This window comes from Coregonus clupeaformis, chromosome 23 (assembly GCF_020615455.1).
Source record: "Coregonus clupeaformis isolate EN_2021a chromosome 23, ASM2061545v1, whole genome shotgun sequence".
In the NCBI taxonomy this organism is placed as follows: Eukaryota; Metazoa; Chordata; class Actinopteri; order Salmoniformes; family Salmonidae; genus Coregonus; species Coregonus clupeaformis.
Window position 1 is genome coordinate 4,434,332 of NC_059214.1, and position 15,162 is coordinate 4,449,493.

Genomic DNA, 15,162 nt, shown 5'->3' on the forward strand with positions numbered 1-15,162 from the left:
TAACAATAATTCCGACATGCCGCCATCTTCTAACTCTGCAACTTCCTCTCTTTCAAGGAACATCATAATGTGAGTCATCAGTGATATGCGGGATTTGTCTTGAACATCTCTTCTCTGTTCGCCTGATATGTCAAGGAAATCACATACGTCTAGTAACTTGTCTTTAGTCAGGGTGTGCAATTCTCCTACTACCTCTTCCTGTAGTTCTTCCAAGGCGGTTGTCATGTTGACAGGACAGGAGGAACCTTTACTGTGCAGGAGTTGACTCTGAATTAGGTGGTCCTTACTGTCTCTGATGGTCTCTCAACGGCCTCAGTTGACACGTACTTAACCCCCAACTTCCAGCTCCCCTCGAACAGCAACACTTTCCTCACTGCAGCCTGCCTGGGTTGTTATGTAGGGATTTAGCTGGCTCGGAATTCAGCGACCAGGATGTGGAAGCCGGACATCTGAGCAGCAATCTCAGCGGAGCCTCCAAAATGTTACACCCCTGAAAAAGGGGAGAAATAATCACGAACGTGACGCAGTTATGTTTCCTCACTGACAAATTTAGTGTAATGATTTTACAAAAATACCACATTTTACAGAACAACAGATCTACAGGAACCAGAGTTTTGTAGGGTACAAAGCTTATTCAAGTCACAACAGCATAAACTGTAATTCACTAAAACATATACAAATGTTTCAATATAACTGTCAAACACAAAGTAGCTTTAGCTCAGTAACCCATAACTACATTTACCATGTCAACAAAGTATTCGAAACACATTATACAAATAACCCCAAATATTATATTAACAACGCACATATTCATTCACAATTAGCATAAAATGGCAGCTACTCTCAGTACAAAGCTAATCTTCGTTGCAACCAAGCAGATTACAGTCACACACGCACCTAATAACTCTCTTCAACTTAACTCTAACTTCCTCAAGATGTTACTAACACATACCTTAAACTCTCTTGACATGTTAGCAAGTTATTACATTCAAATTAACTCGTTTCATATCAATAACGTACCTGAAAAAGGGGAGAAATAATCACGAACGTGACGCAGTTATGTTTCCTCACTGACAAATTTAGTGTAATGAGAAAAAGACCGCGATTCCCCCAGGAAGTTGGGTGGAGACCAGAGCAATCGATCTCAGGCTCATAGATTAAGAGCATTTAGTAGATCACAGATGAACACTTTTACCCTTAAATTAGGCACCACAAACTAAAGTAGTCAATATAACATTTACACATTCCTCTTACAATATTAACCCTTTGACTCTTGACGGATTTTAAACACATTTATGCATTTTATCAATCTCTATGAACTAGTACTGGATGCATTATCTTTTTAACCTTAGATATTTTAAGATCCTTACATACCATGAACTTACTAATACTTTTTAGTGTATAACAGGCTATGAATATGTCCTTTAACCTGTCACACCAGCACCGGAGCCGAAGTGAACAGGTTCTTTAGTTTAACAAATGCCCTGTCTGCCTCAGCTGACCACTGCAAACGCACCGGACCCCCCTTTAGCAGGGACGTGATGGGAGCTGCCACCTGTCCAAAGCCCCGGATAAACCTCCGGTAGTAATTAGCAAAACCCAAAAACTGCTGCACCTCTTTTACAGTGGTTGGAGTTTGCCAATTACGCACGGCCGACACACGGTCAACCTCTATCTTCACACCAGACGCGGACAATCGATAACCCAAAAAGGAGACGGACTCCTGGAAAAACAAGCATTTCTCTGCCTTGACATACAAGTCATGCTCCAACAGCCTCCTCAACACTCGGCGCACCAGGGCTACATGCTCGGCTCGTGTAGAAGAGTACACTAGGATGTCGTCGATGTATACTACCACACCCTGCCCATGCATGTCCCGGAAAATCTCGTCAACAAAGGATTGGAAGACTGAAGGAGCATTCATTAACGCGTATGGCATGACGAGATACTCGTAATGACCCGAGGTGGTACTAAATGCTGTTTCCATTCATCCCCCTCCCTAATGCGCACCAGATTGTACGCGCTCCTGAGATCTAACTTTGTGAAGAACCGCGCTCCGCGTAATGACTCCGTCATAGTCGCAATCAGAGGAAGAGGGTAACTGTACTTAACCGTGATCTGATTGAGACTACGGTAATCAATACACGGGCGCAAACCCCCGTCCTTCTTCTTCAGAAAGAAGAAACTCGAGGAAACCGGGGAAGTGGAGGACCGTATGTATCCCTGTGCCAAGGACTCGGCTATGTAAGTCTCCATAGCCGCGGTCTCCTCTTGAGACAGGGGATACACACGGCTCCGCGGAAGTGCCGCTCCTGTTTGGAGATCTATCGCACAATCCCCCTGTCTATGAGGTGGTAGCCGTGTCGCCCTCGTTTTGCTGAACACAAGTGCTAAATCCTCATATTCAGGGGGAATGCGCATTGCGGGCACTTGGTTCGGACTCTCCACCGAGGTCGCCCCTAAGGAAACACCTAGACATCTCCCTACACACTGGGCAGACCACTCCATAAGAGCCCTCCATTGCCACGCAATGGTAGGATCATGGGCGCTTAACCAGGGAAGCCCCAGCACCACGGGATACGCAGGAGAGTTGATCAGATAAAACTGAAGGATCTCCTCATGACCCCCCTGCGTCGTCATCTTAAGTGGTGCTGTGACTTCTCTGATCAACCCCGACCCCAGCGGCCGGCTGTCTAGGGCATGAACAGGAAAGGGGGCTTCTACCGGCCGAAGGGGAATTCCTAACCTATAACAAAATTCACGATCAACAAAGTTCCCAGCTGCGCCTGAGTCTACTAGCGCCTTATGCTGGGAATGAGGTGCCACCTGTGGAAATCTCACAGGTATACACAAGTGACCAACAGAGAGCTCTGGGTAAGTGGGGCGCCTACTCACCTGAAATGACTCCCCAGTGCGTGACCTGTTGTCCCCTCTCCCAGGAGACCCTCCCCAGCACCTAGCCGCAGTGTGTCCTCCACGGCCACAGTTGGTGCAGGGGCGGCCCCCCTCGGGTTCTCTCTCCTCCTCTCCCTAGCGCCAGCACCCCCGAGCTCCATGGGAACCGGCTCGGAGGTGCTGGAGGGTGGAATGGACGACCCCCACTCGGGACGTCCGCGGGTAGCCAGCAGGGTGTCGAGACGGATGGAAATGTCCACCAACTGGTCGAAGGATAGGTTGGTGTCCCTGCAGGCCAGCTCACAACGAACGTCCTCTCGTAGACTACACCGGTAATGGTTGATGAGGGCCCTCTCATTCCACCCCGCATCCGCCGCTAGAGTCCGGAACTCCAGGGCGAACTCCTGTGCACTCCTCTTCCCCTGTCGGAGATGGAACAGACGCTCCCCCGCCGCCTTCCCCTCAGGTGGATGATCGAACACAGCCCTGAAGCGGCGGGAGAACTCCGCGTAGGTGATGGTGGCGGCGTCTATTCCCCTCCATTCGGCGTTGGCCCACTCCAACGCCTTGCCGGATAGACAGGAGATGAGGGCGGAGACGCTCTCGTATCCCGAGGGCGCCGGGTGTATGGTGGCCAGGTAGAGTTCCACCTGCAGGAGGAACCCCTGACACCCGGCTGCAGAACCATCATAAGCCCTCGGGAGCGAGAGCCGAATGCCACTGGGTTCCGGTGCTGGGAGAGGAGGACTGGCCGATGATGATGGTAAGGTGTGCGAAGGCGTGGGCACCTCCCCCGTAACCAATCGGCGCAGCGTGTTGGACACCTCGTTCATGGTGGCCCCAAGTTGCCGGATCATGGTGTCTTGGTCGCTGATCCGATCCTCCAGCGACTTGGGTGCCGCCGCTGCTCCTGCTGACTCCATCTTGGTGTGTTGTTCTGTCACTAGCTGAGGTTAATGTGGTGCGGGAGTCAGGCGCAGGACACCGAAGCTTAGTCCAACAACGTTTACTAGTGCAAAACCAAGCACAATACAATGAACGGCCTCAACAACAAACAGAGGCGAGCGATTACGCAGACTGTGCGTAAACTAACAAAACAATAAACAGAGAGAACACGCAGCACTAACGGACAGGCGAATAACAACACACAACCTAACCAATACAAAACAGGCAACTTATAGAACACATAATCAGACACAAACGGACACAGGTGCAATGGACAGACAAAAGCAATCAAACATAGAAACATTCAACGGTGGCAGCTAGTACTCCGGGGACGACGAACGCCGAAGCCTGCCCGAACAAGGAGGAGGAGCAGCCTCGGCAGAATCCGTGACATTCCCGTTATTCGCTTGAAGAAAATACGGAAATACAGGGGTCGGAGGTCGGGGTGTCTTGTGAGAATTAGTCAGCAAGTGGGTAAACCGCCTCTACCATCTGTTCTATTGGCCAATGTGCAATCACCGGAAAATAAACTGGATGATCTACGATCGAGACTATTCTACCAACGGGACATTAAAACTGTAATATCTTATGTTTCACTGAGTCGTGGCTGAACGAGGACACGGATGATATAGAGCTGGCTGGGTTTTCCGTGCATCGGCAGGACAGAGCAGCTACGTCTGGTAAGACGAGGGGTGGGGGTATGTGTCTATTTGTCAATAACAGCTGGTGCACGATGTCTAACATTAAAGAAGTCTCAAGGTATTGCTCGCCTGACGTAGAGTACCTCATGATAAGCTGCAGACCACACTATCTACCAAGAGAGATCTATTCGCAGCCGTCTATTTACCACCACAAACCAATGCTGGCACTAAGACTGCACTCAACGAGCTGTATAAGGCCACAAGCAATCAAGAAAATGCTCATCCAGAAGTGGCGCTCCTAGTGGCCGGGGACTTTAATTCAGGCAAATTTAAATCAGTTTTACCTAATTTCTACCAGCAAGTCACATGTGCAACCAGAGGAAGAAAAACTCTAGACCACCTTTACTCCACACACAGAGACGCATACAAAGCTCTCCCTCGCCCTCCATTTGGCAAATCTGACCATAATTCTATCCTTCTGATTCCTGCTTACAAGCAAAAACTAAAGCAGGAAGTACCAGTGACTCGCTCAATACGGAAGTGGTCAGATGACGTGGATGCTACGCTACAGGACTGTTTTGCTAGCACAGACTGGAATATGTTCCGGGATTCATCCAATGGCATTGAGGAGTATACCACCTAAGTCACTGGCTTCATCAATAAGTGCATCGACGGCGTTGTCCCCACAGTGACCGTACGTACATATCCCAACCAGAAGCCATGGATTAAGGCAACATCTGCATTGAGCTAAAGGGTAGAGCTGGCACTTTCAGGGACCAGGACACTAATCTGGAAGCTTATAAGAAACCCCGCTATGCACTCAGACGAACCATCAAACAGGCAAAGTGTCAATACAGGACTAAGAATGAATCCTACTACACCGGCTATGACGCTCGTCGGATGTGGCAGGGCTTGCAAACTATTACGGACTACAATGGGAAACCCAGCCATGAGCTGCCCAGTGATGCAAGCCTACCAAATGAGCTAAATGCCTTTTATGCTCGCTTCGTGGTAAGCAACACTGAAGCATGCATGAGAACACCAGCTGTTCCGGACGACTGTGTGATCACGCTCTGCATAGCCGATGTGAGAAAGACCTTTAAACAGGTCAACATTTACAAGGCCGCGGGGCCAGATGGATTACCAGGACATGCGCGGACCAACTGGCAAGTGTCTTCACTGACATTTTCAACCTCTCCCTGACCGAGTCTGTAATACCTACATGTTTTAAGCAAACCACCATAGTCCCTGTGCCCAAGAAAGTGAAGGTAACCTGTCTAAATGACTACTGCCCCGTAGCTCTCACGTCGGTAGCCATGAAGTGTTTTGAAAGTCTGGTCATGACTCACATCAACAATTCGCATACCGCCCCAACAGATCCACAGATGACGCAATCTCAATCGCACTCCACACTTCCCTTCCCACCTAGAAAAAAGGAACACCTATGTGAGAATGCTTTTCATTGAATACAGCTTAGTGTTCAACACCATAGTGCCCACAAAGCTCATCACTAAGCTAAGGACCCTGGCACTAAACACCTCCCTCTGCAACTGGATCCTGGACTTCCTGACGGGCCGCCCCCAGGTGATAAGGGTGGGCAACAACACATTTGCCACGCTGATCCTCAACACTGGGGCCCCTCAGGTGTGCGTGCTTAGTCCCCTCCTTTACTCCCTGTTCACTGGCCAAGCACGACTCCAACACCATCATTAAGTTTGCTGACGACACAACAGTGGTAGGCCTGATCACCGACAACGATGAGACAGCCCATAGGAAGGAGGTCAGAGACCTGGGAGTGTGGTGCCAGGACAACAATCTCTCTATCAATTCTGAGCAAGACAACGGAGCGATCATGGACTACAGGAAAAGGAGGGCCGAACAGGCCCCCATTAACATCGACAGGGCTGCAGTGGAGCGGGTCGAGAGTTTCAAGTTCCTTGGTGTCCACATCACCAACAAACTATCATGGTCCAAACACACCAAGACAGTCGTGAAGAGGGCATAACAACACATTTTCCCCCTCAGGAGATCCGACCATAAGGCACTACAGAGGGTAATGCATATGGCCCAGTACATCACTGGGGCCAAGCTTCCTGCCATCCAGGATCTATATACCAGGCGGTGTTATAGGAAGGCCCAACAGTCACCCAAGCCATAGTCTGTTCTCTCTGCTACCGCACGGCAAGCGGTACCAGAGCGCCAAGTCTAGGTCCAAAAGGCTCCTTAACAGCTTCTACCCCCAAGCCATAAGACTGCGGAACAATTAATCAAATGGCCACCCAGACTATTTACATTGACAGTGTTTTTACACTGCTGCTACTTTACCCCTACCTACATGTACAGATTACCTCGACTAACCTGTGCCCCCGCACATTAACTCGGTACTGGTACCCCTGTATATAGCCTCGTTATTGTTATTTTATTGTTTTACTTTTTATTTTATTTTCTACTTCAGTTTATTTATGTAAATATTTTCTTAACTCTATTTCTTGAACTTCATTGCTGGTTAAGGGCTTGTAAGTAAGCATTTCACAGTAAGGTCTACACCTGTTGTATTCACCGCATGTGACATATACAATTTGATTTGATTTGAATGTAATTTCACATATATATTTAATTGTTTCCAATTTAATTAAATGTTTGTTACATGTAATCTTTTGGTTCAACCATAATGCATAATAAGCATCATCAACAGGGGGAACATATTGGGTGTACGATGATAAGCTGTAGAAATAATATATTCATTTATAAGACTAATTTATAAGAAAAATAATAATTTTTCATAAGACGGGCCTGAGATCAAAGTCAATATTCAGACCACTAGGGTTCAATGTTTTTGAATTGGAACATGAACAGGTTTAGTCTACACTCAGGTGGAACAACGGATATGGAATGCATTTGTCAACAACGGTTGTGACAATGAATGCATATCACAACGGTCGAGAAGTGAGTACACACTTTTAATGTAGCCTACATCCGTTATTAAACTCGAGTGATGACTAAGCCCTAGAGGTTGTGAAACTTCAGATGATTAAGCCTATGTCAATTAAGATCTGAATGTTTTATATCATTTTTACTGTACACTGTTGATAGTACTTGATGCCAAAGCTAATCACTGAATATCCTACTTCAAGGACTCGTTCAGGTTGACAAACTTCTATGTCATATGAACACACACACCAGGGCTTGTCAGCGCGAGTACACTTAGCAGTCGGGAAAAGCTCATATTGTGCATTTCGTGACTGAATGCAACAAAAAAGAAACAACACGGTGACATGATCACTCTCCGCCTCTCAATCACACACTCACATAGTTTAGCTTTATGATTATTCTAGTTTAAGGTAATTGGGCCTCTATTTCAGGAGAGGAACGACATGCATGACCTTCTGGATCTCCTCTCTGCTGAGACCAATCCGGCCGCAGCAGCGAAGGCCCAGCTCTAACAGTGGTCCTCCCTACAGGCTGTCCTGTTCTGCTCTCCTTTGCACCAGATCCTGCCACAACAAAAGAGGATTGCTCTGAAGAGTACCTGATGGTTACAGGTAATTCAAATGATATCACACACATATTTATGTGTGCAGGCACTAACTCATTCTGTCTTTCTCTCTCTCACACACACACACACAAGCACACACTTGATTCAGGTTAGTGTATAGTAAAGGCTTTGTCATTCAAATAATATTGTGCCTCTTTCAGATCTGCCAAGCACACCACCATTGCCCTTGACAGCTTCTCCACTGGGCCCATCAAGAGATGAGGTTGAGTCTTCATCTTGTACCATGGCCGATGGACAGAGCCCATTAGAGCTGCCAGTGATGGGCTATTGGCCAAGCACCATGGGGAGGAAGCTATCCTGAAGCGGGTGAATCTGCACTGCTCTTAACACCAGCCCAGAGAAGCTCCTAGAGACACACAGCTGTGGCATTATGTTACTGCAGAGAGTGAAACGCTCAGTGTCCCAGTCATGTCCCCTGCCACCTGCACTTACCCAGCAGAAGGCCTCACCAATTCAACAATGCCATTTGAGGATTTTGCTTCTGCTGGCTTCTTTTAATGGGAGCTGGAGGCCTCAAAGCAGAGGGGGGCAGTGAGGAAGGAGCGAACAGAGGAAAGAGGAAAGAGAAAATCCTCAGAGCAGCATCCCTCCAGCCGTCTGTACAGGTTCTGCCACCAGCCGCTGAAACAAGACCCCAACAGCCCATATCAGCTTTCCTTGAGTGGCAGGAAAATATCTAGTGCCTAGTGTTTTCCCTGTACCTTGCACAGAGTATTGGAGGGAGCTTTTATGAGACTGAAAAGAAGAGATGGGTGGTGGAGAAGGGGGAGTGACTCTATACACACACACACACACACAGAAATAAATAGGAGCTGAAAATCTATTGTCGTGGAAATTACCACCAGGGATTCAAAGTCAAACTTAAATGAATCATTCTTTATTGTCAGTTAACTGAAGAGGTTCCAACAAACTTAATGCACCATAGTACACGTCGGTCGGAAGCTCTGTCCCTCAATTGTCCGCGGATTATGTGTCTCGCAGTAAGGGTCTGGGTGGGTCCTCCTTGTCTTTTGGTCAGACGGGAATTTCCCTCACGCTTCATAAAATGCCCCAACGATTTTCCTTGCAGACCCTCACTGGAAAGCTCCCCAGGCAGAATCAATCATCCTTTTCATGACGCCAAATTGTCAAGGAAATGACCACCAGGGACTCAAAGTCAAACTTAAATGAATCATTCTTTATTGTCAGTTAACTGGAGAGGTTCCAACAAACTTAATGCATCATAGTACACATCGGTCGGGAGCTCTCCCGGGGCAGTCCTGTTAGTTCTCTTATATACTGCTTACACAGACAAGTTATATTTGGATGATTTACATGATTCATTATTCATGATTAATTCATTTGGTTATTGCTTAAACTATCAAAGGAGGTTCTATCAAAATATGTCATTATAAGTAAGCAAAATCAACACATAAAACCAGACACTTCATCCTTTCAAACCCTTCATTCTGGGTTGTACAATCCAACTTGTAAAACCATTGCAGTAGAATGTTTTAACTTAAGACCTTCGCTTCATACAGTTACACATATGCTTCATTACACAACACTGTTTTCATTGATGGAAGTGGTTTGGACTCTCGTTTGATTGGTATCTCTTTCACAGGTACTGTCCATTCTTTTACATTACTGTACATACATTACTATATTTCACTGTATATATTATTGTTCATTGCTATTTTTTGTAAATGTTGCACAAAGACCAACATTTTATTCTAATTGCGGTGAATATGTCCTGTATTACAAATCAATTGCTATAGTTAGTGTGTGAATAAGTTTGTTGTACAAAGGATTATACACTATTATACAAATGGCTGTGATTTCATTAAAGTAAACACCAAGGTAAAGTAATCTTCTCTGAGTTGCTTTGATGTTGACTTTATTAATAAGATACATGCATTTCGATTGTGCTCCAACACTATCATAAATATGCCTTTGATTTCATTAAATTAAACCTCAACTTAAAGCAATCTTCTCTGTTTTTTTTATATTGTATTTATATGCATTAAAATGGAAATGCAACGTCCTCCAAATGCAAGACCTCCACCAGCGATTTCTGAACTACTTTTGAAAAGCGATATCCCAACTATAAACACAGTAAAGTACACACACTAAAGAAAAAATGTTAGGCATTGAAGGAGTTGGTCTGATGGGAATCCATGATGTCATTAGCCTCCCGCCTTGCTTGAGGAACAATAGAGGAGCAATAGAGAATAGGAAAGCCCCCCCGCCCCACATGTGTTATGTCATGACTTACAGTGAGGGAAAAAATAAGTATTTGACCCCCTCTCAATCAGAAAGATTTCTGGCTCCCTGGTGTCTTTTATACAGGTAACGAGCTGAAATTAGGAGCACTGTGGTGTCGAGACAACGATGCTGATATGCTGTGTAGACAAGAAATCCGCGGACACTGTACTTGATTATAAAGGTTTATTATATCAAAGGTTCCAGCGTCAATTTACAGATTTCTGCAGAAATCCGGAGAACAATTAACCCAATCTAAAAATTATTATTCTCTCCGTCCTTTGTTCCAACCATGGTATTTATCCTATGTAACATAATATGGGTGTTTTGAATGGACCAATCCCTGGCTTCCACATATCCAAGTCTCCTCTGTTTCAGGGGGCCCCTATAGTAATGCTTTCCAGATGTTTCAGCAAGGCAAAGTAAAGTTCCTCTAACACACCATTTGCAAACATCAGCCAAAATTATAAACAGTTCAGATACTACAGCACACTCTTAAAGGGAGTGCTCCTAATCTCAGCTTGTTACCTGTATAAAAGCACCTGTCCACAGAAGCAATCAATCAATCAGATTACAAACTCTCCACCATGGCCAAGACCAAAGAGCTCTCCAATGATGTCAGGGACAAGACTGTAGACCTACACAAGGCTGGAATGGGCTACAAGACCATCACCAAGCAGCTTGGTGAGATGGTGACAACAGTTGGTGCGATTATTCGCAAATGGAAGAAACACAAAAGAACTGTCAATCTCCCTCGGCCTGGGGCTCCATGCAAGTTCTCACCTCGTGGAGTTGCAATGATCATGAGAACGGCGAGGAATCAGCCCATAACTACACGGGAGGATCTTGTCAATGATCTCAAGGCAGCTGGGACCATAGTCATCAAGAAAACAATTGGTAACACACTACGCCGTGAAGGACTGAAATCCTGCAGCGCCCGCAAGGTCCCCCTGCTCAAGAAAGCACATATACAGGCCTGTTTGAAGTTTGCCAATGAACATCTGAATGATTCAGAGGAGAACTGGGTGAAAGTGTTGTGGTCAGATGAGACCAAAATCGAGCTCTTTGGCATCAACTCAACTCGCCGTGTTTGGAGGAGGAGGAATGCTGCCTATGACCCCAAGAACACCATCCCCACCGTCAAACATGGAGGTGGAAACATTATGCTTTGGGGGTGTTTTTCTGCTAAGGGGACAGGACAACTTCACCGCATCAAAGGGACGATGGACGGGGCCATGTACCGTCAAATCTTGGGTGAGAACCTCCTTCCCTCAGCCAGGGCATTGAAAATGAGTCATGGATGGGTATTCCAGCATGACAATGACCCAAAACACACGGCCAAGGCAACAAAGAAGTGGCTCAAGAAGAGGCACATTAAGGTCCTGGAGTGGCCTAGCCAGTTTCCAGACCTTAATCCCATAGAAAATCTGTGGAGGGAGCTGAAGGTTCGAGTTGCCAAACGTCAGCCTCGAAACCGTAATGACTTGGAGAAGATCTGCAAAGAGGAGTGGAACAAAATCCCTCCTGAGACGTGAGCAAACCTGGTGGCCAACTACAAGAAACGTCTGACCTCTGTGATTGCCAACAAGGGTTTTGCCACCAAGTACTAAGTCATGTTTTGTAGAGGGGTCAAATACTTATTTCCCTCATTCAAATGCAAATCAACATTTTTGACATGCGTTTTTCTGGATTTTTTTGTTGTTATTCTGTCTCTCACTGTTCAAATAAACCTACCATTCAAATTATAGACTGATCATGTCTTTGTCAGTGGGCAAACGTACAAAATCAGCAGGGGATCAAATACTTTTTTCCCTCACTGTACCTGGACCACCTATTAAGATGTGCCTTTTGTTCAGTAATGTTAAATTAGATGAAAAGGAGATGAGTGCCATTTGAAGAAAATAAAAAGCAATGCATTTACATTCACATATCAAACTGTTTACACTTAACAGACCTAAAACCACTATCCAGCTTTGTTGCATGAAAAAATGAATAAATAGGTGTTGATCATGAAGCATGTAACTGCCGAGGTAGAATATTGAAAGTAGAACAATCCACTTTATGTGTTTATCTTCAGATTTTGCTTTTATTTACCTACTTTGCATCTCACAGGATATGGATGCCTTGCTCTGAAGAGGCACTCAGTTAATCACAGTGTCCCCTCCTCTACTGTAAAACAATTTGCTCCGAGGTAATAAACGATATACAAATTTAATAAACTGATTTAACTTTATTAAAACTATCACGTTGTAATGTAATTATTGTTTTAAGTACAGTGTAACAACTTCTGAGGGAATAAACTCCCTTATGTTTATTCTTTTAAATCATATGTTTCATGTTTTAAGGACAGTGTAACAAGTATTGTAAATACTTGTGTAGTGTCCTGGGGTTGATTCGAACCATGTCTAAAAAAACATCAGTTTTTTTTTTCTGTCCATGTAAAAGCTGTGTGATGTAGTAGTATATTAATCCACTAGAGGGCAAACTCAGTCCACTGTGGTGAAGACTACAGTTCAGTTGAGTTCAACCTTCAGCTGTCAAAAATATTTTATTGTGAAGCCATATTAACTTCATTTCCACATTGCCATTTAAGTCATTCAGCAGATGCTATTATCCAGAGTGACTTATAAATGTGACAATAAGTGCATTCAACTACACTAGTCGAGACTACAATGCAGCCAAGCCACCAATAACAAGTAAGCCTCGAGTGTGTTTCTCCCTGGTTCCAGTTGCAGTGTATGCACCACCACACTGGGGCTAGGAGCCCTTACATCAATCAATTTTATTTTATATAGCCCTTCGTACATCAGCTAATATCTCGAAGTGCTGTACAGAAACCCAGCCTAAAACCCCAAACAGCTAGTAATGCAGGTGTAGAAGCACGGTGGCTAGGAAAAACTCCCTAGAAAGGCCAAAACCTAGGAAGAAACCTAGAGAGGAACCAGGCTATGAGGGGTGGCCAGTCCTCTTCTGGCTGTGCCGGGTGGAGATTATAACAGAACCATGCCAAGATGTTCAAAAATGTTCATAAGTGACAAGCATGGTCAAATAATAATCAGGAATAAATCTCAGTTGGCTTTTCATAGCCGATCATTAAGAGTTGAAAACAGCAGGTCTGGGACAGGTAGGGGTTCCATAACCGCAGGCAGAACAGTTGAAACTGGAATAGCAGCAAGGCCAGGCGGATTGGGGACAGCAAGGAGTCACCACGGCCGGTAGTCCCGACGTATGGTCCTAGGGCTCAGGTCTCTCAGTTGGCTTTTCATAGCCGATCATTAAGAGTTGAAAACAGCAGGTCTGGGACAGGTAGGGGTTTCGTAACCGCAGGCAGAACAGTTGAAACTGGAATAGCAGCAAGGCCAGGCGGACTGGGGACAGCAAGGTGTCAGCATGCCCGGTAGTCCTGACGTATGGTCCTAGGGCTCAGGTTCTCAGAGAGAAAGAGAGAACGAGAGAATTAGAGAGAGCATACTTAAATTCACACAGGACACTGGATAAGACAGGAGAAGTACTCCAGGTATAACCAACTAACCCCAGCCCCCCGACACATAAACTACTGCAGCATAAATACTGGAGGCTGAGACAGGAGCGGTCCGGAGACACTGTGGCCCCATCCGAAGAAACCCCGGACAGGGCCAAACAGGAAGGATATAACCCCACCCACTCTGCCAAAGCACAGCCCCCGCACCACTAGAGGGATATCCTCAACCACCAACTTACAATCCTGAGACAAGGCCGAGTATAGCCCACAGAGGTCTCCACCACAGCACAAACCAAGGGGGGCGCCAACCCAGACAGGAAGATCACGTCAGTAACTCAACCCACTCAAGTGACGCACCCCTCCTAGGGACGGCATGAAAGAGCACCAGCAAGCCAGTGACTCAGCCCCTGTAACAGGGTTAGAGGCAGAGAACCCCAGTGGAGAGAGGGGAACCGGCCCGGCAGAGACAGCAAGGGCTGTTCGTTGCTCCAGAGCCTTTCCGTTCACCTTCACACTCCTGGGCCAGACTACACTCAATCATATGACCTACTGAAGAGATAAGTCTTCAGTAAAGACTTAAAGGTTGAGACCGAGTCTGCGTCTCTCACATGGGTAGGCAGACTGTTCCATAAAAATGGAGATCTATAGGAGAAAGCCCTGCCTCCCGCTGTTTGCTTAGAAATTCTAGGGACAATTAGGAGGCCTGCGTCTTGTGACCGTAGCGTACGTATTGGTATGTACGGCAGGACCAACTCGGAAAGATAGGTAGGAGCAAGCCCATGTAACGCTTTATAGGTTAACAGTAAAACCTTGAAATCAGCCCTTGCCTTAACAGGAAGCCAGTGTAGGGAAGCTAGCACTGGAGTAATATGATCAAATTTCTTGGTTCTAGTCAGGATTCTAGCAGCCGTATTTAGCACTAACTGAAGTTTATTTAGTGCTTTATCCGGGTAGCCGGAAAGTAGAGCATTGCAGTAGTCTAACCTAGAAGTAACAAATGCATGGATTAATTTTTCTGCATCATTCTACATCAGCACTTCTACTTGGCCCAGGGCCAACAAATCCACTCACCCCAGGCTGCTAAACACTAACAGATCAATGCACTCTGGGGAAAGAGAGAGAGAGATAACCTCCTTTCATCTATCCATCTCTCCGCCTCTAGTCTTTAATCCCTTACCGGAATCCTACCCCTTCGTTTCGTTTCCTCTCCTATCACCAGCAGCGAGACAAACATGAACTTTGACCCTGAGCTGTCTGGAAAACAGACCTTGACCTTTGACCAGGAAGCGTAAACAGAGACTGAGGTAACCCAGGTAGAGTAGAGAATATTGACTCCTATTATGTTCTTTAGCTCCTTACCCTAGCCACTACTGCACCTACAGATGTAGGATCCTAATTTGAGT

At 45.9% G+C, this 15,162-nt stretch overlaps 1 long non-coding RNA gene across 1 annotated transcript; it reads left to right on the plus strand.

Annotated features, from left to right (window-relative positions):
* The first annotated feature begins 7,280 nt into the window (after positions 1-7,280).
* Positions 7,281-10,000, plus strand: LOC121536493. Its single transcript, XR_005994875.1, has 2 exons — positions 7,281-8,023; positions 8,178-10,000. It is a non-coding gene; the product is annotated as an uncharacterized LOC121536493 (long non-coding RNA).
* Positions 10,001-15,162: the final 5,162 nt, after the last annotated feature.